Source organism: Macrotis lagotis, chromosome 1, assembly GCF_037893015.1.
Source record: "Macrotis lagotis isolate mMagLag1 chromosome 1, bilby.v1.9.chrom.fasta, whole genome shotgun sequence".
Taxonomy (NCBI): domain Eukaryota; kingdom Metazoa; phylum Chordata; class Mammalia; order Peramelemorphia; family Peramelidae; genus Macrotis; species Macrotis lagotis.
In genome coordinates this window covers 49,314,035-49,341,637 of record NC_133658.1, presented here as the reverse complement: position 1 = coordinate 49,341,637, position 27,603 = coordinate 49,314,035, and the positions used below count along the sequence as shown (strand labels likewise).

Here is a 27,603-nt window from a genome sequence, read left to right as displayed (position 1 = left end):
TGCATTTTTTCCATCCTCTATGGTAGCCTCCATGTTGAAAGCATAAAATTCAAGGGAATTTTTGGAGGACACCTTGTCTCTGCTTCTCATCCTCAGCCTTGTATTTCTCAGCTTCCTAGACCATATGCTCAATGTCTTCTTTGCTCAGATGAACTTTGTCATTGGTGATGGTGATCTTGTTCTCCTTGCTTGTGCTCTTATCCACAGCAGAAACATTGAGGATGCAATTTGCATCAATGTCAAATGTCACTTCAATTGGAGGAACACCTTTGGGTGCTGGAGGGATTCCTGTGAGCTCAAACTTGCCAAGCAGTTGTTATCCTTTGTCATGATTCTTCATAAATCTGAATGGGGACACCAGGCTGGTTGTCCAAATAGATAGTAAAGGTCTGTGTCTGCTTGGTGGGAATGGTGGTATTATGTTTGATCAGAACTGTCATCATGCCACCAGCAGTTTCAATTTGGAATGACATCCAAAGTCCTGCACATTCTCAGATTTATCTCCAGACAAGATGGCAGCCTGGACAGCTGCACCATAGGCAACAGCCTCATCAGGATTGATACTTTTGTTGAGCTCCTTGCCATTGAAGAAGTCTTGCAGAAGCTTCTGGATTTTGGGGATGCGGACCAGGACGATGTCGTGAACCTGTGATTTATCTAGCTTAACATCTTTTAATACCTTTTCCAAGGGTCCAGGGTGCCATGGAAAAGATCAGTATTCAGCTCCTCAAAACGGGCTCTGGTGCTTGATGTATAGAAGTCAATACCTTCATAGAGGTAGTCAATCTCAATACTGGGTACTGGAAGAGAGGGTATGCTTTCCATGTTCACAAGTGGTGCACAGATGGCAAACAGCCCTCTTTGTTCTCACCGCTGCCCTTCTTGTGTTTCTGCTTAAACTCAGCAATGAAATGGTGGACCATGTGGCTGTCAAAGTCCTCTCCACCCAAGTAGGTATCCCCAAGTAGGTATCTGTGGACTTGACCTCAAAGATGCCATCTTCAATGGTAAGAATAGAGACATTGAAAGTACCACCTCCAAGGTCAAAGATCAATACATTTCTCTTGGCACCAACTTTTTTGTCCAAGCCATAAGTAATAGCAGCAGCAGTTGGCTCATTGATTGAGCATATTGAGACCAGCGATGGTTCCAGCAACTTTGGTGGCCTGCCATTGGGAATTGTTGAAATAGGCTGGTACTGTGACCACAGCATTTGTGACAGTCTTCCCAAGGTAAGCTTACTTCTTCTGGATAGGAATTTTTGATCTTCCCTTTGTACTCCACTTGGATCTTAGGTCTGCCCACATCATTCACCATGTGAGAGGCTAATGCTTCATGTATGACTGCACAATTGCATCATTGAATCTTTGACCAATCAGACATTTGGTATTAAGACCTGTGTTGGTGGGGTTCATTGCAACTTGATTCTTTGCAGCATCACCAATTAAACAATCTGTGTCAGTGAAAGCAATATAACTTGTTCCCTTGGTCATTAGCAATGATCTCCACTTTCCCATGCTGGAAAACTCCCACACAGGAATAAGTGGTGCCAAGATCAAATGCCAATTGCAGGTCGCTTCGACATGATTTCTGGGGAAGTGGGGGTTGCAGCTGACTGCTGTGGAGGAAAAAAGGGCTTCTACTGCTCTGAGTAGACTTGTTCAACTGTTTCAGTGACCAAGGGGTTTTCTTTGCAAAGATACTGGAGTGATTTGCCATTTCCTTCTCTAGGAGATTAAAGCAAATACAGAGTAGGTGACTTGTTCAACCTGAAGCTGGATTTGACTCAAATCTACCTGACTCCAGGCCCAGTGATCTTTCCACTGAATCACCTAACTACCTGATTCCTTAAGTTACCCTACCTCTAGTTTCTCCTTTCCTTTTCCTTTTTTCCCCCCTTCTCCCCTTTCTCACCTTCTTTCCTGTTTAGTGAAATCAAAACTCTATATGTACATATATATATATATATATATATATATATTATATAAAATTTCCCTCATTTGACCAGTTCAGATAGAGTGAGATTTATATGTCAACACTTCCCCACCCCCACCTTCCTCCTATTTTTTTTTTCCTCTAACCTTCTTTTCCCTTTACCATTCTTTTCTTCCCTTTCCATTTTCTCTAAGTTCATCAAGACATAACAGAACCACTCTCAGGCTTTGTTTAATTAGACTTCCTTTATGAATTCAATGATGATTGAGCTGTGAATGGATATCTGAATTATGTCCTCATATGTATAAACAGTGTATCCTTGGTTAATTATTTATGATTCCTCACTCAGATTTAGCTTTTTATATTTCTCTTGACTCCTGTGTTTAAACTTACAAATTTCTTTGCAACTGTGGTAATTTCTTCAGGAAATGCTTAGAAATCCTCCTTTTTCATTAACTATCCATTTTCCTCCTGTAGTAATATATTCAGTTTTACTGGGTAAATTATCACTTATCCTTTGTTTTCTGAACAACATATTCTAAGTTTTCTGTTCCTTTATAGTGATGGCTGCTGTCATGTGTGAACTTGACTCTGGTTCTTTTTCTGTCTAGATGGTTGCATTATTTTTTTTTCTTTCCCCTGAAAGCTCTGAATTTTAATTATAATGTTCCTGGAATTTTGAATTTGGGGTTTCATTCAAGGATGCTCAGTAGATTTTATTTCTATTTTACCCTCTGGTTCTAAGATATCTGGTCAGTTTTCTTTCAAGATTTCTTTTTTTTTTAAGGTTTTTTTGCAAGGCAAATGTGGTTAAGTGGCTTGCCCAAGGCCACACAGCTAGGTAATTATTAAGTGTCTGAGACATGATTTGAACCCAGGTACTCCTGACTCCAGGGCAGGTGCTTTATCCACTGCACCACCTAGCCACCCCAAATATCTAGAATTTTAAAAGGAAAATGATCAATGTCAAGAGGGATATGATAAAACTGGGACATCAATGCATTGTTGGTGATATTATGAACTGAGCTAACCTTTCTAGAGAGCAATTTGGAATTACAGCCAAAGGGCAATAAAACTGATTATCTAGCAATACCACTACTAGGTCTATATCCCAAAGAGATCACAAAAAAAAGGGTAAAACCCCCACATATTCAAAAATATTTAAAACAGGTCTTTTCATAATGCCAAAGAAATGGAAATTGAGGGGATGCCCATCAATTGAGGAATGACTGAACAAATTGTGGTGTATGAATGTATTGGAATACTATTTTTCTGTAAAGACATCATGAGGGACAACTCTTCAGAATAGCCTGTAAAGACTTGCGTGAATTGATGAGTGAAGTGAGCATCACCAGAAGAACATTATACACACCAACTGTAATTTTGGGTGATGATCAAACATGATGGACTTGTTCATTTCTGCAGTCTAACAATCAAAGACAATTCTAAAGTCTTATGATGAAAATACCATCTATACCCAGAGAAGGAACTATGGAATTTAAATGCAGATCAAAGTTTACTATCTTCAGTTTTTAAAAGTTGTCTTATGTATTATGTTTTTTTCTCTAAATTTTTCCCCATTTGATTTGACTTTTCTTTCATAACATGATTAATGGATCTATGTTTTACATGATTATACACATAGAGCCTATATCAGATTGCTTTCTGTTAGGGAGAGGGAGAGGAAGAGAGGGAGAGAGAGAAAAATGTGAAACTCGAAATCTTGCAAAAAGTGATAGTTGTAACTGTTGCATGTAGTTGGATATTAATTAAATAAAATATTTTTAAAAGAATAGCTAGCTTTTTTTGGTTATGACATTCAAGTGGTATAATGATTTTTTCTTATTATCCATTCACATTAAAAGTTATGAGTTAGGTTTATATTTTCCTCCATCTAAAATACTTTATTTTTTAAAAAAGTTATTATTTCTCTCCTTTGGTTGAAGATACAGTATTACATTCCTTTATTTACTTTGTCACTGTTGTTCAGAGGTTCAGTTGTATCTGAATCTTTGTGACCCTTTGGACCATACTGTCCATGGGGTTTCTTGGAAAAGATGTTGGAATGATTTGCCATTTCCTTTCCTAGTAGGCAAACAGAGGTTAAGTGACTTGCTCAGGTTACATAGGTAGCAAGCATCTGAGACTGGATTTGAAATTGGATGTCTTCATGACTCCAGTCACAGCTCTTTAGCCACTAAACCACCTAGTTTCATTTTCAGTTACTTTAATCTATCATTTTCTTTCTTTCTTTGTTTCTTTGTTGTTTCTTTGTTTCTTAGTTTCTTTGTTTCTTTCTTTGTTTCTTTGTTTCTTCCTTCTTCCTTCCTTCCTTCCTTCCTTCCTTCCTTCCTTCCTTCCTTCCTTCCTTCCTTCCTTTTTTTTCTTTCTTCTTTCTTAGCGGTTCTATTCTCTCTGGCTCCCTTCCCTTAAAAAACTGATGCCCTACTTTTGTTTGCTACCACTTTCCCTTTGGAATTTTGTTGATTAGTTCCTTTGTGTTTTCAGTTTTTATATGGTATATAATTCTTACCACCACCCCCATCTCCACATTATTCCTCTCAACCAAGTAGATTTCCTTTCCTTTCCTCCCCTTCAACTAGTCCCATTCATTCATTTTTGCTTTCAAATTTTTTTGGTTCTGTTTTCCAATAAAGGATTTTTCTCACTCTTCTTAGTTATCTATGCTATCTTTTTTATTTGCTGTAGACCTTCATTCTCTGATGATATAATTATCTGGTCTCTCTCTTTTCCCTGTATTTCTAATATCATCAAAATGTTCAAGCTTGACCTGCTGGGTTGTTTCTGCAACTGTCTTATAGGACTTCCCCATGGATTCCTTTTTTTTCCACTGTGCCTCACTTTCAGAACAAAGCTAATTATTGCAGTTGTCAGAGAGAATATTGCCCCATAGTGAAGACCCTCCCCATTATATCCCTAATTTTGTAATTCCAGACTGATTTATAGTCTCCCCTGGTAACCTTCTACCCTCCTCTCCAGTATTTGCCTCAAAATTTTCTCTATAGGTTCATGTTCTCTCATTCCCCCAGGTACAGGTGTTCTAACTCCACCTTCCTGATTTTCAAGCTTTCAAAATCCCATAGACTACATTCAGTGTAAGGTCCTATTTCTTTTCATAGTCTCATCCATCTCTCTTGTCCCATAGAAATATTTTTCATTAAGACCCCTTTTTATCACCAAAAAAAGGCCTCCTTCCTTTCCCTCATTTTTCAATTTGCCCCCTTCCCCCTTCATTCACTTTTCTGTAATCCCTTCAGTTTTTGAGATCATAGAAGTTGTTTACTGTTTTTGCTAACTCTTGCTTTGATCCTGTCACATTATATACTCTCTTCTTCATATTCTCCCCCCTTTCATGTACCTTCTCATGTTGTAATGAAGTTCCGCAAAATAACGATAACAAAACAACCTCAACAAAAAACCACCATAATGTCCCATATCTGTGTCTTCACTGTATATCACCATTTCAGATTTTTGCCTTGATCCCTGTCTCCTTATGTATATTTAGAAATAAATCTCTTACTGGTCTCTCTGTTATCACTTTGTTGCTGTTGCTGTCCTTGTCTGTTGCAATTATTTCCTCCTCCTATTCTGTTGTTTGAGGTGTTTGAGAAGGAATTAATCTCTTCAGTTTTGTTTTTTCTCTCTAAAACTCTTTATTATTGAACTGCTATCTTTTTTCATGTATGGTCAACCTCAGAGTTGTAGGGTAGGTCACTTTGGGCTTCACTCTGAACTCCATTGCTCTTTAAAACACATTATTCCATTCCCTCCCATTTTCTAGTGGATATATAATAGTATTATTTTATTCATTTATATTATTTTAATCCTTTGTATTTGAAGGTCTTTCTTCTGATGCCTCACAGAGCTTATTTCTTAATTGAATTGTTATATTTAACCACTAGATGTCTTGGAATTTTCAATCTCGTGTTGGTTTTTTTATTTCTGGAGACCATTTATGAATTCTTTTGAATGAAATTTCATTTTCTATGTTCAGAAGTTTTAGGCAATTCTCTTCTATCATTTTCTTCATTATAATGTTAATATGTTTGTTGTGGTTTTTTGTTTTTTGGTCCGGTCATGCTTCTGTAAGACTTGTGATCTTTAGGTTGTTACTCTGAACCTTGTCTTTGAGATGGGGATATTTTGCTTACATATTGAGCATATTTTCTTTCAATATTAGTGATCTTTTGCTTATCTCCTATATTATTTTTCATTTCTGTGCATTTGTATTCTGAACTACTGTTCTTTCTTTTGACTCTTTGGTGAAGATGACCATTACAGATTCCAATTTTTCTCTTCTGCCCATTATTTTTTGCCGTTTAGTCTACAAATTCTGCTCTCACAATTCGAATCTCTCAATGACAATGTGTCATAGTCCCGTTATCTCCTTAAATTCAACAGGGTCCTCTGTTGCACCAAGTGTTGGATTTTCCATTGTATTTCCTGAACGTGTTTATTAGAGCTGGAAGTCATATTTCCTTCAGTTAGTTGTTGTTGTTGTTTTTCCTGTTGCGTTGTCTGTTCTGAGTCTTATTCTTCCTGAATTCACAGGTGATTTCAGTCTTTCTCCCACACTTTCCCCTTTCTGATTCCCCATGGATAGTGGTTTCCTTGGGATCTGGACCTCCAAGTGCCTCAAAGTGGGCAATTTTCAGTTCACCAATCTAGAATTCTGTCCTGTTACTTTTTGGTGGTCAGAGCTAGTCCCAACTGGCAGCTGTGGTCTTTTCTTCAGGCTTTAGTGAATTGCTCCTTATAGCCTGCATTTCTCCCTTTGTTTCTTACTTCTCTGACCTGGCCCTAGTGCTTTGGGGCTACAAGGAGTTACCCCAGCAGATTTTTGCTTCAGAGTGACTTTGGTTACCTAGCTATCTGTAGAGGTCAGGAAAATTTTCTGTAGACTGCACCAAGAGAATCACCGTAATAGCTTTTTTTTGGTGTGGTTATTTTTTTGTTTTCCCATTCTTCCAATCTCCTTTTTGACTTCAGACTTGATGTTGGGTTGACCTCTGTAGCACTTCTGGAGAGAAGTTCTGGGCTGGTTCTATTATTGCTTTCTTGAGGATATTAAATTATTAAATTTAAATTATTTGAGGATCTTAGGAAGTGGTCTTGGAAGAAATAAATAAATCTTAGGAACAGGAAGTGGAAGAAATAAAAAATGAAACACATTTGCTTTTCTGCTTTGCCCTGGCACTATGGAAATTCTGGAGTAGGACAGATTCTACACACTACTAGTCCTGAAGGCACAACCTTCTTCTGGTCTTTGCCCCACCACTATGTCCTTTAAGTTATTCCTTCCCATTAGCGACTTGAATTTTCCCCTGGGACACTGATGTGCTAACAATCTGATACTCATTGCAATAACAGCTTGCTTTTAGCATAATACAGAGTGATAAAAACTCCAATTCGACTCTTTCCCTCTGCCTCCCTCTCCTCCCTTCCCTTCTCTAAACATCACCTTGGATGTCTCTCACAATTGGTACTCCCTTCCTTGCAAGATGGGATCCCAATAATTCTGGACAGAACTCTAATTTTTTGACCTGATTTTGTTCTGTGTAAACCAGCCTTATGAATGGCATCCTCTTTTTGCTCTTGCCCTGTATGTAAATAACATTTAAATGTGCATCATAAAGTAAATGTGATGGATTATAGATTTTAAGTCTAGAAAAAACATTTTTCAAAGATAAACTTAATCAATAGTCATAAACTGATTTAAAAAAAAACTGAGAAAATCAGGAGTTAATGTTTATAGTTTACAGATGGGAGGGAAGTGGAATGGAACAAGCATTATTAAGTACCTACTAGATTTCAGATATTGTGCTAAGAGCTTTGAAAATATTATCTCATTTGTTCCTTACAACAACCCTGTGAAATAGATGCTATTATTTTCCCTATTTTACAGTTGAAGAAACTGAGGTGGATGGAATTCAAGTGACAAACCAGTTAAGTGAGACAATTTTGGAAATATATTTTTACTTATTTCATTAAATATTTTCCTATTACATGTAAAAAATTAACATTCATTTTTATTTCACTTTTTAAAATAGCATTTTATTTTTTCAATTATGTGTAAAGACAATTTTCAAATTCATTTTTGAAATAGTTCCAAATTTTTCTCCTTCCCTCTGTTCCTTCCCCTCCCCAAAGTAGTAAGAAATTTGATAAAGGTTACAACATCCATTTTTAAAAATTTTGAATTTCAAATTCTCCTCTCAATATTGATTATACATGTGAAGTCATGAAAAACATATTTCCCTATTAACTATGTTGTAAAAGAAAAGACACACATGCCCATACATACACACAAAACATCCCAAGAAAAATAAATCTGCACTGATTAAAGCTCTCTCCTTGAAGGGGGATAACATTTTTCATCATGAGTCCTTTGGAATTGGCTTGGATCACTGTCTTGATTAGATTAGCTAGGTCTGTAACAGTTGATCATCCTTACAATATTGCTGTTACTGTGCATAGAATTCTCCTGGTTCTGCTAAGTGAGGAATTTTTTCAAGGCCTCCTGTCTGCAGGTCCTCTTTCCTGAATGCATACTGGGTCATGTAAAGACAGACAGGGGAGGGATAGTTGAACTTCACTAGGTCTAACAGAATTTTGGAGAGCAGTTTGTATACTTAGCAGGTAGGGATTTGACTAGGGCAAATTACTTGGCTACCCATGCAGATATTATAATCTTAATCTCCATTCAAAACACATGTACTTTTCACAATTCATTTGCTGACCTTCATCATACATTCTATTCTTTCTTTCTCTTTCCAAAATAGAAAGCAGAAACCCCTTAGCTGCTCTGGTTCATTGCCCTTCCAAATGTTCAAATGTTTGAAAGCTACTCTTGCCCCCAAGGCAGAAAAAAACAAACCAATCAAAAACTGTCCCTTTGGGACTACAAATCCCAAAATTCATAATTCACTTTCATGACTTTTTCTAGCTGTGACCAGGGCAGAGAGAAAACACTCTGTCTCTTTAAGGTACCAGCTCTTTTCTAAAAATTCATTGTGCAAAATTCAATTCTGACTCTACCCCTGATTATTGGGGAAATCTGACCAACTGGTTACATGTTGATTTGTCTATTTTTTAAAACAATAGCAGATAATTTTGATAATTATCACTTTTAAATTTAATTTGAGTTCTGAGAATACAAGTCCTTATATTCATGAACAAAGAAAAATACTTCTTTTTTTTAACAAACATGGGAATAATATTTTATCAGACATTTTTCTGTCTGTTGATATAATTTTTTGTTTCTATTGCTAATGAGTATTTGCTAAATGTTTTCCTAAAATTGAACCATTCTTATATTTCTGATGTAAATTCCACTTGATCATAAAGAGTAATTTTTCCTATATTGCTGCATTCAATTTGCCAGTATTTTATTCAATATATTTGTATTGTTACTAATTTGTTACTGGTCTATAGTTCTCTTTCTCTACATTAACTTTCCTTTTCTTAGAATGAGAATCATATTTGTCTCACAGAAAGAATTAAGTAATGCATTATCCTTTTAAATATGATCAAGTACAATGTATAAATTCATAGATTTAGAGATAGAAGGATTCAAACCTCTTGTTTTATTGTTGATTTTGTAAATAGTATTTTATTTTTTCCAAGTACATGTAAAGATAGTTTTCAATATACATTTTTTACAACATTTTGAGTTACAAATTTTTCTCCCTCCCTTCCTCCTTTTTCTCCTTCCCTAGTCAACAAGCAATGTGATATGTTATACAATTACAATCATGTTAAACATATTTCCACATTCGTCCTGTTGTGAAAGAAGAATCAGAACAAAAGAGAAAAATCACATAAAAGAAAAAAAAATGAAAATAGTATATTTTGATCTGCATTCAGACTTCAGAGTTCTTTCTCCTTGATGTCAACCCCTCATTTTAAATCTAAAACTCAAAGAGGTTAAGTGGCCTATCCGAAATCATCCATTTAATAGATCTGGCAGGATTTGAATCTGTTTAACTGACTCTTGAGTTCAGCATCCCACTTTACCACACTTCACTTGTAAATCTATCTGATCTAAGTAAGTTACTTATGTGCCAGCTTGTTCAAGACTTGTTCAACTTCGACTTTAGATTTTAGCTTGTTTAGATTATATTTTTAGCTGCCAGTTTGAATATTTTATATTTTTCCTAGGTATTTTTGCATTTTTAAATTTTCAGTTTTATTATTTTGCATAAAAATATTCTTTTATAATTATCCTTGGGGAAGCAGGTGGCTCATTGGATAGAGGACCAGCCCTGGAGGTCAAATCTGACCTCAATCACTTAGTAAATGCCTAGCTGTGTGACCTTGGGCAAATCACTTAATCCCATTACCTTGCAAAAACAAAAAAAATAAAATAATTATCCTTATTCATTCTTCATTGCGTTTTCTCTATCATTTTTTTTATTTTCTAATTCATTTTGGTTAACATAAATTAATGGTTTATCAATTTTATCGGTCTTTGTAAAAGCTTAGCTCCTTTTTATCCTTATCCAGTTGATTTTTAAAAATTAATTCTATTAACTTATTAAATCTTAGAGCTTTTTTCTTTTATGCTTATTTTGGGCATATTCATTTGTTGATTTTTCTCTTTTTTTAAAAACAGTTGCAAATTCAGCTCATTAGGTTTTTCTTTTGTTAATATAAACATTTAAGGAAATAAATTTGTCTCAGCAATCCTTGAGTTTGCAAGTCATAAATGTTGGTATGTTATTTATTATTTCAATTATATTTCATATAATTTTAATTGTTTCTCAACCAAATTATTCTTAATTAAATTATTTTTGGTCTCCATCTGGACCATTATCTTTTGATCAAATTTTTTTTTTAGGTTTTGGCGAGGCAAATGGGGTTAAGTGGCTTGCCCAAGGCCACACAACTAGGTAATTATTAATTGTCTGAGGTTGGATTTGAACTCAGGTACTACTGACTTCAGGGCCGGTGCTCTATCCACTGTGGCACCTAGCTGCCCCATCAAATATTTTTTATTGATTACTATTCTAATTTATTTTTCTTTAAAAGCAGTGTTCTTAATTCTTGGAATTAATGTTCTTTAAGCTCCTGAACATTTGATTTAAATAACAAATTCTCTAATAAATTGCTAGAGTTTCTTTCATGTCTCATTTTCATGGAATCATCTACTAATTTTGTGATTCGGTTTTAAAGTTAGTATTACTTGATGTTCATCATTAATTTTTGGTACATCAAATAGTCTAGTTTCCTGAGGTCTCCTTAGAAATATATATATATATATATATATATATATATATATATATATATATATATATATAAATATAAAGAAAGAGGATCCTATTCTTTAGCTTTGCCATTTAACCTATATTCCAAAGGGAATCTTATCTTCTTAGTCAATTAGTTAATCTACATCTGTTAAATTTGTACTCTCTGTCTTATTGGTTTAAAAAAAGAGAAAAAAGAAAGAGAAAAAAAGAAGGGGGGTGAATTTCTGGAACTATTCAAAGTCCCAAGACATTTATTTTATAATTGTCAGGTATTTGGGGAAAGGGAAGTACTGAAGTACTGAAGGAGAACTTCAGTACCTGTCAAAAAGGCATCAATTAAAAAAAATAAAATAACTGAAAATATAGGAAAAATAGAATGTTATATGTTCTAAAAAAATCCACTTTTTATTTAGTACTTGAAGTGACTTCAAGGGATAATCAATACAACTCCTCATTTAAAAAATTTAAACTCCTTTACTTTTTTATTTATTTTGGAGTATTTTTTTTTAGGTTTTTTTTGCAAGGCAATGGGGTTAAGTGGCTTGCCCAAGGCCACACAGCTAGGTAATTATTAAGTGTCTGAGACCGGATTTGAACCCAGGTACTCCTGACTCCAGGGCCGGTGCTTTATCCACTGAGCCACCTCACAACTTTCTTTATAAAATTCATTTTCTCATTAATTGATAAGCCATCAGAGTTGCATTCTATCCCTTAGGGACAATCCCTTTTCCAAAAGTATTTACTTATTCAGTTATCTGTTCTTCTTTGGTTTCTGAGAGAACCATTGACCTAGCCACAGTTAATCCATTGTTTATTAATTACCAAGAAGCTCTGTCTCTGGGACTTTTCAACTCAGAGATCATACAATTAGTAAATCATCAAAGGCATTTGAATCCATGCCTCTAACTCCTCCTACTTCTACACCATAGCCCCCTTCTAAAGATGATCTTTTCTTTTTTTTCCCAAATGTTTGAATGTTCGTTTATTTTTATATCACCTACTTCAAAATACCTCATCTAGCAAACCATCCTGTATTACAATTTTTTTTTAAAAAGACAAAAAAAGGGGCAGCTAGGTGGCGCACTGGATAAATCACCGGCCCTGGAGTCAGGAGTACCTGGGTTCAAATCCGGTCTCAGACACTTAATAATTACCTAGCTGTGTGGCCTTGGGCAAGCCACTTAACCCCATTTGCCTTGCAAAAACCTAAAAAAAAAAGTTATTGGCTTGAGATTCCATTCTTATATGTTTTCTCCACTGTTAACCATCAGTAATTAATGCTCCAATTTCATTAAATCAATTAATATCAATTAAAGGGATATTTGCCGTGAAGACATAGAAAGAAACATTTCTCTCTAATATCTGAGGCACACTCACTTCAGACCCTAGAAAGATTGGATTCAAATTTTTTAAAGTTTCTACATTCTGTTCTTCCCACCAAATTCATTTCTAAATGTGGATTAGTTGCTGGTCCCCCCAGTTCATTCCTTTGGATCTTGCCTTTATTTACAGTTCTTTGTTATCATAAAAATACTACTATTGATATTTGGGTATTTTTGTCAATGGCCCACTTGAGGTATATGTATGGCAATGAAATCTATTTTCAAAGAATATGGACATGTCTAGCTAGATGTTTTATAATCTAGTGGAGAGATAGGATTCTCAATATTTTATATCATAGCTTACTAAACTGTATTATTTTGTAACAATAATAATGATAGCTAGCATTTATATAGTGCTGTAAGGTTTAAAAATGCTTTACAAATATTATCTCACAACAACCCTAGAAGGTAGTTGTTATATTTATCTTTATTTTACAGATGAAGATACTGAGGCAGATTATGTGATTTGGCCATGGTCACACTACTAATGTGTGTGATTCTGGATCAGAACATGAGAAAAATAATTATTTCTATTTTTTGATTAACAACAAATTAATTTTTATTAACAAATTAAAGGGTGGGAAGGATCTAGGTTTTTCCCTTCCTATTTCTTCATTCTTCGTTCAGTCTCTCAAGATTTCTGACTTTGCCCAAAAGATTTACCCCACCTAGACCATCTTATCTAGGTGGGATTTTTTTAAACTCATTTAACTAGAAAACCTTGGGTGAATTCCAACCGATTGTGTTCTTCTCATATAGGCTTTGGTGAGTGGGTGGAGGTAGACCCTTTTCTCTACATTGCCCGGGATGGGGGTGATCTGGGTAGAAAGGAATAAGAGTAACATAGTCAAAGTCATATCTCCCAGCCCCTCATTAGACTAGGTCCACTTCTCGTTATAATATTCATTCTCTCATTAATGTTAACCAGTTAGAGTTGATTTCTACCTGTTGGGAACATTCACTCTTTCAAGGGTATATGAGTGTTGAGAAACCTCCATGACTGATATTTGCTTTACAAGAGAAAGCCAAATGATCATCTTCTTATTAATCATTCACTAGCTATAACTGATAAAATAATTACTGCCAGACTTCTCATTTATCACAGACTCATGTCTTCTTGATTCTAGCTGCCTATTTTATGATATGTTCTAGGATTATTATCTTTCTTTGTCATTTAAAGTCCTTCACTATCTAACCCCTTTCAATCTTTCTAGCCATCTTAAACATTACTCCTCTCGCTACTCTAGTCACACCGGCCTTCTCACTATCCCTCACACTCAATTCTTTATTTTTTTTGTTGGCAAGGCAATGGGGTTAAGTGACTTGCCCATGGTAACACAGCTAGGTAATTATTAAGTGTCTGAGGCTGGATTTGAACTCAGCTAGTCCTGACTCCAGGACCTGTGCTCTATCCACTGTATCACCTAGCTGTCCACACTCAATTCTTTATATCCTTTTGTCACACCTTTCCACTGGCTACCCTTCCTCTTCTTTTCGGACTCTTAGAATTCTTGATTTCCTTCAAGTCTTGGCTCAAAAACCACAATATTTAGGATGCCTTTTCTGGGCCTCTCATCTACTGGAATCTTCTTTTTTTTAAGGTTATCTTTCTTCCACTTTCTCTGTTCATATTTTGCACGTGCTATTTATTTACATTTAGTCCCTTCATTGGAATGTATATACCTTGAGAACAGTAAGGCTTTTCTTTTTCTTTCTATCACCAGTATTTGGGAATGGTGCCTAGCCTGTAGTAAGAACCTAAAAATGCTTGTTTAATTGGCCATTCCATCCATACTCCACAACTTCCTAGTTAACCTCTTACTCACCCAAACCAGAGAATATGCCCTGGAGGAACTTATTGGTGACTTCTTCTCCTGATTGATGATCCTCAGGAAACAGTGTTCCAGGACAACCAAGCTTCACTTTGTTCCCTCCTCTCTGACCACCTCCTCCACAAACTCTCGACCAGCTGCTGTACCACTGCCCTCCCACAAGATCCCCAGTTCCTAAACCATGCATTAAGATCAAGTCTACCAGTTTTCCTGAATGGATGTTCCAGTCTTCTTTATGGTTCCATTCTTCATCTTTGTAACTTTCTGGACCAAAGTGGCTCTCTCTGACTCCTACTCCTCTATGTATCCAATGTAAACTCTTTGAGAACAGAGACTGTGTTGTTTTTGTATCCCCAGAGCTCACCACAGTACATAGTAAAGCTTTAATAAATGCTAGTTCTCATTTATGATTTCATATTTTGATGGCCTTGACAAGATGAACTTCAAAATTCTTTCTACCTCTTAAATTCTGATTTCATGTGAAGAGAATGTAGAATGTAAGAGATAGAGAAAATGAATATGACATGTCTGAAGAATAGTGAAGAGACTGTCCTAACTGGCTGCAAGATTTGCATTGAGTATCCTTGGAAAATAAAATTTAATAGGCAGATCATTCAAGTACTCTATAAATATTAGGTAAGTACTCTCTATACTTTTTTTTTAGATTTTTCAAGGCAATGGGGTTAATTGGTTTGCCCAAGACCACACAGCTAGGTAATTATTAAGTGTCTGAGGTCGGATTTGAACCCAGGTACTCCTGACTCCAAGGCTGATACTTTATCCATTGTGCCACCTAGCAGCCCCCAGTACTCTATATACTTGATCTCATTTGGTCCTCCCAATAAGCTGACATTTTACAGATGAAAAAACTGAGTCTTAGATGAGACTCAGGGAAGTCAAATTGATGGAGAAATATTAGAGAAATATTTGTTTAGCCTTTCCGGTAATATATTGTGCTTGTCTAGCATTTTTCTGTGTGCCTCTGACTTTCTCCCTATTGTTCAGTCTAACCTTCTTCTCAAATGTAAATTCACTAAGGTAATAGAAAGCAACCTCAGCCCCTTCTTCCTACCTCCCCTCTACTTGTCTGGCTCTTAGCCTTCCAAGACATATACCTGACTCTGGTTACATCCAGGTGGGTTACTCTTTGATTCCTTCCTACAGAGGAGGTGGGCTAGGCTCCCTATAAAAGTTCGGTCCACCCTCTAGTCTGGGCTGCTGGAACTATGTGGTCCCAGCTCAGCTACCTCTCTCATGGCTGTTTCCTTACCTCTTTCTTCCTTTCTTAATGGTCCTTGATGTTCTCAGCAACCCAATTTGTAGCTCTTTCTTCTTTGCTTAATGTCACTACTTCTACTGAAACTCACTTTTAGCTTGCAACTTCCCTAAAGAAAGTAATCTGTAGGGGTGGCTAGGTGGCGCACTGGATAAAACACCAGCCCTGGAGTCAGGAGTACCTGGGTTCAAATCTGATCTGAGACACTTAATAATTACCTAGCTGTGTGGCCTTGGGCAAGCCACTTAACCCCATTTGCCTTGCAAAAAAAAAAAATCTGAAATCTAAAAAGTAATCTGTAAACTTTTTGTGAATTAAAATTTAAACCTTTTCTTATTCTCCTGAGTCAAAGAACCTGTGATTTTTTCATTGATAAAAGAATTCATGCTGATTCTTGCAAACCCCCTCCCCTGTGTCATTCTTTCAGCTTCATAAAATGACGTGTCCATTGTTAGTTCACAGAATAAGAAGTAGGATTTAAACTCAGTTTCTCCTTACTCTTATTCAAGAACTCTTTTCCATTACACTGGTCCTTAAAAATAAGAGAGAAATTTAGACTTGATTTTGTAGGTAAAAGATAGTTATCTTAGGTTCTTTTGTAGAAAAATGAAAAAGATGAAAGTTCTTCAGAAAAATTACTTATAACCAATATCAAGCAAAGGAATCTTTGTGGAAATCATTTACTTTTGTTATCTAGCAACAATGTCATCTTAATCACATACATTTTAAGAAAATGTCAAGAACTTGTCAATATTGTGTTGGAAGAAATACCTTCATTAGAGCTACATCCTGATAAATTAGGCAAGCTCAAAAAAAAACAAAGAAAAAATGAGTTTATTAAAATATACAAGCATATGCATTGTATGAGACAAGGCCTTGAATTTAGGCTTTGTTCAACCTTTTAAAGACAAATTTTCAAAACAAAAGAAGTCAATTCCGATAGGTTTATAATGGTTTATAGTGGGATATTCTCTCTTAAGAGTTAATATTCCTAGTGAAATCCTCTCAGGGTTAAAAATCATTAAAGCAAAGACAATTACTCTTAGACTATTCTTAGAAGAAAGAGGGAGAGAGACCTAGCATTCCAAGCCAGGCACCATCCCAATTCTGTTAGGAAGGAAATAATGGACTATTTCCAGAGAGACCTTGTATTTTTAGTTAGTCACCTATTTGATGACAAAACTATCTAAAGTGGGAGAACATTAGACTGTTCCCATGAGAAAAACCTTGCATTCCCACGAAGCTCATAAGACTCCTCTTGTTTGATGATAAGTAGACTGTTACTTCAGTAAGACAGTTATAATCCTGAAGGTTATTCTCACCATCTGGATGGTGAGGTAATATTTTATGAAAACCTTTCATTCTTTTCTTTGTTGCTGGGGTAGATTTTCTCAAGTAGAATGTAACTCTGAAATCTAGCCAATGAGTCGGCAGAGAGGGACAATAGGGAGGAAGAGGGGATTGCATTAGGCCATATAAATATGCTTGACTGTCAATTCAGGGCAGCTCCTTGATCTTCACTACCTTTGTGAGACTTGCAGTGTGCCCTTTTCTCAAGAAAAGCCAAAATAAACTTTTTTTTTTTTGTTCAGAGGAGTCTTTATATTTTTTTAAGTGGATTTTTATCCCACACAGGTTGGTGTTAGTATCAGTGTTAAATTAACAATTTGGGTAGGATGCTACTTTCTACAGGGTATCAAAACCCTCATGGGCCTGTTCTTTTCTACATTAGTTTCGCAGGTGCTGTAATCTCCCTCACAAAAGAGTTGTCATATAAAGTTGTGTGCTGAGAACCCCCCTTATGAGAGGGCTTTTATTTATGCCTGATTGAAGTAGGGAGGGAAATCATGCATGTTCACTCAACTTGACTTATGGCTAAATTCTACAAAAGAATTCTATAATTCCCCCCTTTGGCGCTAGTCATATTTTTTGGTCCAGCACCACAATTAGATTGATAACACTTCTGTATCCTCAGCTGTATCATCCTAATGTCTACCAAGTGTAATTTGGGAATTGGCCTGAGGATTAATTAGTTCACTGCACTAAGGGAGGCACTGTATGCATAAACTTATAGTTGTAAGTACACAACACCTGTGAGAGCACACAGATTCTTTAGTCATCTCAAACACATCTGTGGTCCATAGATTTTGGCAATTCAATATTCAGGTGTTCAAACATACAGGATCTTGGTTCATTGGTATTATTAGTACAGAGATGAAAAGTAGTGTATACAATGAGTAATAGGTCCACCCACACAAGTAACTAATATAACAAGCTGAGTTACAGTAGATAATAAAGAAATTCAGTACAGCAAGAGCTTTAGGGGTGTCAAGTCCTTTTGCAATGTTCATGATCTTCAAGGGGACTGGCAAGCACTTCCCGTGCAGCTCTCAAACAGCTACATATGGATCAGGCAAATCTATTCCCTATCTTCCAGGTCCCTATCTAAGTCCCTTGTGGAAATGCTGCTGTCTTATTAGTGATAAGACTTTTTATAATTTAGTATACTTTGATGAAATATAATCAGGTTGACCTTCCAATAACTAGTTCATGTGGCAAGAACAAATCAGACTGTATAGATCTACCACAATTAGAAGAACAACTTAGGAACCCAGAGCTCACCTGAAACATCAGAGAATTTCAGTTTTTACATATCACTCGCACTTTCTATCTTCACCCAAACTCTGTACCTAATATAGACAATGCAATCCACTAAATGAATCTTTAGTGCAAATTTACATATAAAATCTTGATCTAATTTTTGAGAATATATTATTAAAACATACTCAAGACTTGTATATTCTAGTAGAAATATTTTGAGGCTAATTGTAGATTGATATACTAATGTCTATATCTATCTATAATATATCTAGATATAGATGGATATAGATATGCATATCTATGTATCTATTACTGACTTTAAAATATGTATGTGCGTGCATATATGCACACATACATACAAACACACAACATATATGTGTGTATAAATAACTAAATCTCCTAGGTTTTAGAGAAAACAATCTAATCTTATTGCCATCCCAAGTTTACTACACCATTAAATTTATAATTTTTTACTTATCTCTCTTTGGGATATGTATATTATCTTCACATTATCTAGATGGAATGAAATAGTTTAAGGGCCTAATCTTATATTTGCCTATATGACTATTACAAGGGAATTGCAAGTTCAAGAACTCATTTACTTTGTTACATAGGATATGGAGTTGACCACAAATACAAACTAACAATAGGGAAATCTTTCATTCTTGCATCTTATTATTGTAGTCAGATGTTTTAGTATTAATCTATCATTCAATAGATTCAGTACTGCATTAATAGACTTTTACTGTTCACTTGCCCTTATCATAGAAATTTGCCATGAAAGGAAAGGCTGGATATGGTTATGACAGTATCAAGACTGTTGCTTCAAGGGCATTGACTGATCTGACATAACAAGGAAAAAATTCCCTTACCTCTATTTGATTGCAGGCAAAAGTCATAATTAATAACCAATTTTACGATCAAGTTCCACATTTTTCACAAGGCATATAAAAGTCAGGTTCAGAATTAATAAGGTGGGAAAATTCCTATCTAAAAAGGAAACTGAATTAAGAGAATGCTACCTTAGCCCACACTAAGGTCATCCTGTCTACTTTTTCTCAAGTACAGAAATAAACCCATAACACTTCTCAAACTGTACTACAATTTGGATAGCACATAGCATATCTCTTGAATGGTAAACTGTTGACCTGATGATAAATCAGATAATCATATCTGAAATCAAAATTTAGAACAGCAACAGATTATAGTTCTACCAGATTTCATCTCAAATATCAAAATTTCACTGATCACAACTTAGATCTAGGTCATTTTCTCTTGTCACATCGATTTATACTGCACAAATATGGGGACACTTCATTTATCCTTCTTATAAATTAAGAATAATCACATTCTGAGTTTTACATATACAGGGACTATACTATAGTTAACTCCAAAGCCATGAAAAATGTTGACTACAACAAGCTTCCAATTTGTATTATCTGTTAATTCCTAAGACAAAATGAAGCCTTTGAATCTAAGGCTTTGAGCCATGTTGGCTCAAAGATGTAACTTTAATAAAGCCTATTTATTAACATAGAATTTTATAATTTTCTTAAGTGATGGTCAAGTGATATTAGATGAAGTTTACTTTTTCCTATGGGAAAAACTAAAATTTCTCAATCTGCAATAGGTCCTAGTTTTGTCGAACTTCAAAACGTGGTAGTCACACCTACTAAAATCTTATTCTCCAGTCCAAGTAGAAAGAATCCAAGGAACCTCACAGATAAGGGTAACTTAAGGGGTTTGTGGTACTTTTTCTCCCAAAATTGTTATTGTTATTATTATTATAGACTTTAAAATCAATCTAATACATTAAATATTAAACACTTTCAAATATTTTATCACATTGCTTTAACAACTCAATTCATAATCTAATAGCATCCAGATTAAAAGGTTTTTTTCTAACAGTATTTCTGATATAATGGTTTCCCAAATTTCACAATTCAAGAAAAAAGTGTTAGAAACATGAAAATGCCCATAATATCAAGTACTTGAAACCTGAAAGAATTTATTATCAGTTAGGTGACACCAATTCGGATGAAGGCATTTCCATATCATTTTAAATAAAAAAATCATTCATTTTATCACCTTTGACATTTTATACTAATCATATCTAAGCCCCTATATAGAATTATGTTGTATAGAGTGATTACATTCAATTGAAAAAAATGATAATAGTAATAGTAGTTAATCATGCAAAAAAAAAGTGCTGACAATATGCCAGACACTGTGCTAAGCATTTTACAATCATATTATCCTCCCAACAACCCTGGGAGGGAGGTGTTATTATTTTCCTCTTTGCAGATCAGGAAACTGAGGCAAACAGAGCTGAAACCCCACAGCTCATAAATTTCTGAACTGGAGTTTAATTCAAGTTTTCCTGATTCATGCATTTCTCAGCAGTTTTACGCTTTAATGTCAAATTACAAACACATTTCTTCATTGAATTCTTATTTATCCCAATTATTCTAAGAGGAGAACACATGCTACCATTAAAAAAAAATCATATAAATTAGCTTCAGTAGAAAACTTCAATTAAATCAAATTTGGGTTTACAATATCAAATGGCAACATTTTAAACCCTCAATTTTCCAAGGGCTCTTTACTCCTAGCACTTCAAATTATAGGACAGTTAAGTATTATATCTTTTTTCTCTCTAATGTTTTTTTTTTCTGTTTGGATTTGATTCTTCTTTCACAACAAGATTAATATTAATCTATGTTTAGCATGATCACACTTGTAGAGCCTATATTAGATTGCTTTCTGTCGGGGGAGTTGGGGAGGGAAGGGAGGCAGGGAGAAAAATGTAAAACTCAAAGCCTTGCAAAAAAAAGATTGGTGAGTCTCACTCAGTGGTAGCCACTTGTAGGCTATTTTGGACATTTCCCCTTTATTTGCTCCCCTCCCTTCCCGCCTGGCTCTGAATTCTTAGACTAGTACAGTGTGCAGTCTCAGATTAAACAAAAATGGAAGAAGCTATTGCTGCTCCACTGACAATAGCTTTGGCACATGCAAAGTTGACTTTTCCTTGGGTGTATTCCCCTCCATTCTTGGATGCCCAAGACACTAGGATGTCATGGTCATAGTGGGGCAGAAGGACAGTTATGTTGGTGATGAGTCCCAGAGCAAGAGAAGTATCCTGACTCTGGAATATCCCACTGAACATGGGAATGTTACCAACTGGAATGACATGGAGAAAATCTGGCATCATAGCTTCTACAGTGAACTTCATGTAGCCCCCGAGGAACACCTTGCTTTGCTTAGAGAAGCTCCTTTAAATCTTAAGTCAACAGAGAGATGACACAGATCATGTTTAAGAGCTTCAGCACCCCAGCCATCTAGGTTGCTATTCAGATTGTGTTGTCTCTGTATGTCTCTGGTGGTATCACTGGTATTGTGATAGACTCTGGTGATGGTGTCACTCACACTGTGCCTATCCTCTGTCTACTTTGACTGACAGTGACCTGACAACCTACTTTGTGAAAATACTGACAGAAAGAGAGTACAGCTTCACTATCACAGCTGAGAGGGAAATTGTTTGTGACATCAAGGAGAAGCTGTGTTGTGTTGCCCTGGATTTCAAGCAAGAGATGGCTACTGCTCTTCATCCTCTTCCCTGGAGGAGAGCCATGAGCTGACTGATGTCCAGGTGATCACCATTGGCAATGAGACATTCAGGGGTCCAGAGGCATGCTCATTTCCTTCCTTCCTTCCTTCCTTCCTTCCTTCCTTCCTTCCTTCCTTCCTTCCTTCCTTCCTTCCTTCCGTGTGGGATAAAAATTCACTTAAAAAATATAAAGACTCCTCTGAACAAAAAAGAAAGTTTATTTTGGTTTTTTGGAGAAAAGGGCACACTCCAAGTCTCACAAATGTAGTGAAGATCCAGGAGCTGCTCCGAGGTGACAGTCAAGCAAGATGATATGGCCCAGCACAATTCCCCCCTCCCTAGCCCCCTCTCTTCCAACCTGATTGGTTAAGGTTTTCAGTTACAATCTTTACATGAAAAATCTACCCAGTAACAAAGAGAAGAATAAAATGTTTTCATAGAATATTACCTCACCATCCAGATGGTGAGGATATCAGAGGAAGATTTTTACTGGCCTTTTGTTGTCTATCTAAATGAATTAATGTCTGAGTATGCAAGGTATTCTAAGAAACTCTACTATCTTCTTAGTTTAGTACTTATCATCAAACAAGAGAAGGCAGTCTACTGCTCTCCCAGTCTATCATCGAATAGGTGGCTAACTAAGAATGCAAGGTCTCTCTTCTCTGGAAGTATTCCACTATTTTCCCTCCCTAACAGAACCAGGAGGGTGTCTGGCTGGGAATGCAAGGCCTCTTTCTCTCTTTTCTTCTAAGAATACTCTAAGGATAATAGTCTGTCTTTGTTTTAATGATTTTTAACCCTGATAGGACTTCACTAGGAATATTAACTCTTAAGAGGGAATATTCCATTCCCCTTCCTTCCTTCCTTCCTTCCTTCCCCAGCTTACATACTTTATTTCCCTCATTTTCCTTAGCAATGGAGGAAATAATCTTACATCGAGGTATATAATGTAAGGATGTTCATCAAAAACTGTAACATTTTGCTATAACAGAGAATATATTCCAAAAAGCATCTGGAAAAATAGTTGTTTTCTCCTCAAACTGAATATTCTGTCTCAATAACTCACTTTTGGAGGGTTCCCTTCAAATCCAGGAATACACCAATCATAGGATACTGATCCCTTTATGGTTTATTGAAATTATAGGAAATCATTCCTATCATAGGTTAACTTCAAATAAGGAGGAATGAAAACTATATAGGAGAGAAACTAAGAACAGAAGCAAAAAAAAAATAAAGAATAAAATGGGGACACAGAAACTATAGTTGTGGCTGGACTGATTTATCCTGTTACACACCATACCTGTTGTAACTATAGATAAGTGATTCTTTTGCAGTAAGGCTATTTGGGGCATTAAGAAACAAGCAATTATGAGAAACTGAGAAAGGAGTAAATCAGATTATTCAACAGGTGGAAAAAAACCTGTGGCCAGATCTTATCAGTTGGTCTGAAAATAGATTTTTAAAAAAATTCTTGTTTTAAGAGGTTATTGCCACCCCCTAAGAGTAAATGTTATTCAGAAAACTATTGTCTATTTCTTTAATTGCTTAATGCCTCTTTAGCTAGAATTTGGAAGATATAGTCTTTAATTCTAAACTTGATACATTTTTTAACATTTTTCTTTTCTTTTTTTTAGTTTTTTTTTTTTTTGCAAGGCAAATGGGGTTAAGTGGCTTGCCCAAGGCCACACAGCTAGGTAATTATTAAGTGTCTAGTGTCTGAGACCGGATTTGAACCCAGGTACTCCTGACTCCAGGGCCGGTGATTTATCCACTGCGCCACCTAGCCGCCCAACATTTTTATTTTCAAACCACTTTCCCTACTTTTTTCTGAACAGCATGCTACTGTGACATATTTCAGAAATGAAATTTGTATAGGATATCTGCATGAGGAGTCAATGAAGGGGGAAAATGAATATTTTGATATTTTTAAGGTCATTTTGCTATTTTTTCCCTTCAGTCTTGAAATTATTACTAACAGTTTCCAAAGATATTCATAGCAGCTTGAAGCATGTCTTTTTCAATCATATCATCACCTGGATCAATCTCAAGTGCATCATCACTTTTCATGTAGATGTGATATCTTTTCTGGTTGCTGCTGTCTTTGACCTTGATCTCATCCTCTCCCATTTTTTTCAGGTCTTTGCTTTGGCAGTCATAACTTCTCTCATGCATCTTCCATTTTTCATTGCCACTGATTCCTTCCATTTGCCTACATACATGGTTCAGATCTCTAAACTTTTCAAAGTAGACTTCTCTTTCAAAGTCCTTCTGAGATAAGAGATGTTGGCAAATTTGTATCTAATGAATGTGGAATATCTTCTGAAATATTTCTGGAACCACCTTGCATACTCAGTCGAATTGCTCTACACAGATCTGCTTCTTCGTCTTCCATATTGATTTCCCGTTGACAGTGCTAGAGCTCTTTGTAGATTCTCTTCATCTTCATCTAACATTCCTGTTCCATGACATGAATGACTTAATTCTAAAGACTGCTCTAGGTTTGTTTTCTGTACCTTTGATCTTTTAGATGAGATAATTCTTTTCTAATGAGTCTTGATCTATGCATTTGTTGTACCTAAATCATCTGCAGGAATTGGTCAGCTTCACAGTCTGTTAGGTCACCCTTAACAACAAGTATGGAATAACCTTCCTGTTGTAACTGAGCCAAGAAAAATGCAAGGTAAGTATCTGGTATTAATTCTGAACCCGTCTCTAAACAGAGAGTTTAAGTTAACCTGATTTTTGAATTATTAACCCAATGTTCCTTATAGTTGCATATAAATGACATTGTTTATAACTTGAAAAGAGAAGAAACCACTGTCATCCGTGTTTCCTGAAGGTTGCTGTAAAAATGTTCTATAGTCTTCACTAGTGATTCCTCCCTCTACCATTTTCATCCTCTCTTCTTCATCTAGCTGATAAGCAACAGGAGGGTAATTCCACAGGGCTAAAATATTCCCCTTACAACAGATTATTCAGGCAATGTTGAGCACAGAGTGAGCTTTCTTGTTTCTCTTGGAAGATGGACTCTGTTTATTTGTCTGGAGCCAACAGCCCCACATCAAACCCCGCTCCAGTCCCTCCTCTGCCCCCTGTCCCCTGCCCCAGCTCTGTCCCCATCCTCACCCCGATGCCAAAGCCTCCAGAGGCTCTCTTTCAACAATTCTTCCTGAGTATGGAATCTTGTGGCATTCATGAGACCATTTTCAATTCTCTCATGAAGTATGATGTTGATACCCGAAAGGATCTATATGCCAACACAGTATTGCTTGGTAGTACTACCATGTACCTTGGTATTGCTGACAGAATGCAGAAAGAAATCACATCCCTGGCACCTAGCACAATGAAAATTAAGATCATTGCTCCCCCTGAACATAAATATTCCATCTGATTTAGGGCTTGATTCTGGCTTCTCTCTCCACCTTCCAGCAGATATGGATCAGCAAGCAGGAATATGATGAATCTGGCCCATCCATCACAATGCTTCAAAATGAACTACTAGCAGATGCATAGTGTTTGCTGCATGAGTATTCACAAAGTAAAAATTTGTTCTGGCAAATATACATCTCATGTTAGCTGCATGAAACTGGAATTAGCCTTCTTTGAAAAGAAACTTGTCCTTGTGGACTTTGTATCTGATATTAGACAAATATCAGCACTTTTTAGATTGTTGAACTATTTCTGATTTGACCTCATATTCTAGTAAACAGTTGTTCCCTTGGTGGAAAGTTTAGCATACCTTGTACATATCTTTGATCTAAATTATGATACAAGTCACTTCATTTTGACAGGTAAAGCTAAAGCTAAGAGTTAATACTTCTATAGAGAATTGACATGATAATATGGCAATATAGTATTTGACTGGCTGACATTCAATGGCTATACAGTTTACTTCTAAAAAGCATCAGAACTCTACAGGGTATCTAAAGATCAGATTCCCAGCATCTACAAGATCTGACTTGCAGAATTTCTGTACTAAGGCTGGCAAGAGTTTATTAAGTGTATGTTAGATCTTGCCACCATCCTAGGAAGAATACATATTGAATCTAAGCCTTAGGAACCAGTTTTTTTTTCCCTTAACACACTATTTCCCCCCAGTATCAATGGTGTTAAATTACTCAACCTTGAATTTGCATTTTCAACCTGTAAATTTGTGCATCTAATAATTTATGTAAGAGTTTTGCACATTGCCTTAATGTTCTCACATGATAGTAGAATACCAAAAGTCATGCACAGAAATGAGAATTGTAATGCCCAACATATCATTGTGTAAGGAAAATAAAAATTATGCAAATAAAAAACTGGTGAAAACTATTGTTGCAAGTTGTTGGAAATAATAAAAATAATAAAAATATTTTTTAAAGTAAATAAGTTGGGGGCAGCTAGATGGCGCAGTGGATAGAGCGCTGGCCCTGGAGTCAGGAGTACCTGAGTTCAAATGTGACCTCAGACACCTAATAATTATCTAGCTGTATAGCCTTGGGCAAGCCACTTAACCCCACTGTCTTGCCAAAAAAAAAAGTCTAAAAATAAACAAAGAAATAAATAAGTTAAACAAAAACAAATTATAGGACAATTAGTCTACTACCAAATATTTAAAATGATAGTCTTGGATTATTACCCCTCTTTTAGAATCCTTAAAGATTTTCTGAAACATGAAAATTGCAAACATGAACTCTTTTACATTGTATTGAAATCATGAATGTATGCAAAAACCTATATATATAGAAGATGGTGACGAGAGGAACGTCTCATAGACGCTCTCTCATAAAACTTACAAACTAAGGACTCTAAATTTTTGAGAGACAGAACCCACAGAGGGACTCAATGAGGCAGTTCTCCTACTCAAGGTAACCTAGAAAAGAGCAGAAAGGCTCTGCTCCCCAGGGTAGGAGGGGCGGCCTGCCAGAGCGAAAGAACTTCAGCCTCCTGGAGGCAGCCCCAGGGTGCTGGGAGCCAGCTCATAGCAGCGGGGAGTTTCCTGACCTGTGCCCCGGGGAGCACAGGCACAACTTGGGGGAACAACGGGGGACCTCTGTCAGAGTGAGCACGTGAAGCCCAGCCCTCAGGGCACACAGCAAGCAGGTGGCCAAGGCAGTCCAGATCCAGGAAACAGAAGCAGGCAGAGCCTGTAAGCAGGAGCCCCCCAGGGCATGAGCCCATTGAACCTAGGGAGGGGAGTGAAGAGAGAGAGACTGCCCAGCTCTGTCCTCTGCCCCTGGAACAGGACTCTGGGGCTCTGACCACATTCAGATCCTGATCACAGTCTAGGCCCCCCCATAGAACAGCAAGGCCCCCCCCACCTCAGCCCTGTGGCAGAGGGGGGCGCTTATGGTCATTCACAGACCAGGAGGGAGGACAGAGCCTCACACACTGAGACCCATGTGGGAGTGTCCCAAAAGCTCAGGAAGTACCCCCAAAACAGGCTTAGGCTGGGAAAATGAGCAAGCAGAGAAACAAGAGGAACATCATTGAGAAATATTTTGCCTGTGAGCCCAAGAAGGATCAAAACACTCAGTCTGAGGATGAGGAAGCACAAACTCCTGCATCTAAAGACTCCAAGAAAAATAGAAATTGGGCTCAGGCTATGACAGAACTCAAAAAAGACTTTGAAAATCAAATGAGGGAGTTAGAAGAAAAACTGGGAGAAGAAATGAGAGAGATGCAGGAAAAACATGAAAATGAAGTCAGCAGCCTAGTC

At 36.4% G+C, this 27,603-nt stretch overlaps 1 pseudogene; it reads right to left on the bottom strand.

Moving 5' to 3' along the window:
- Positions 1-439: 439 nt before the first annotated feature.
- On the bottom strand, positions 440-25,098 carry LOC141506270 (ataxin-3-like; annotated as a pseudogene).
- Positions 25,099-27,603: the final 2,505 nt, after the last annotated feature.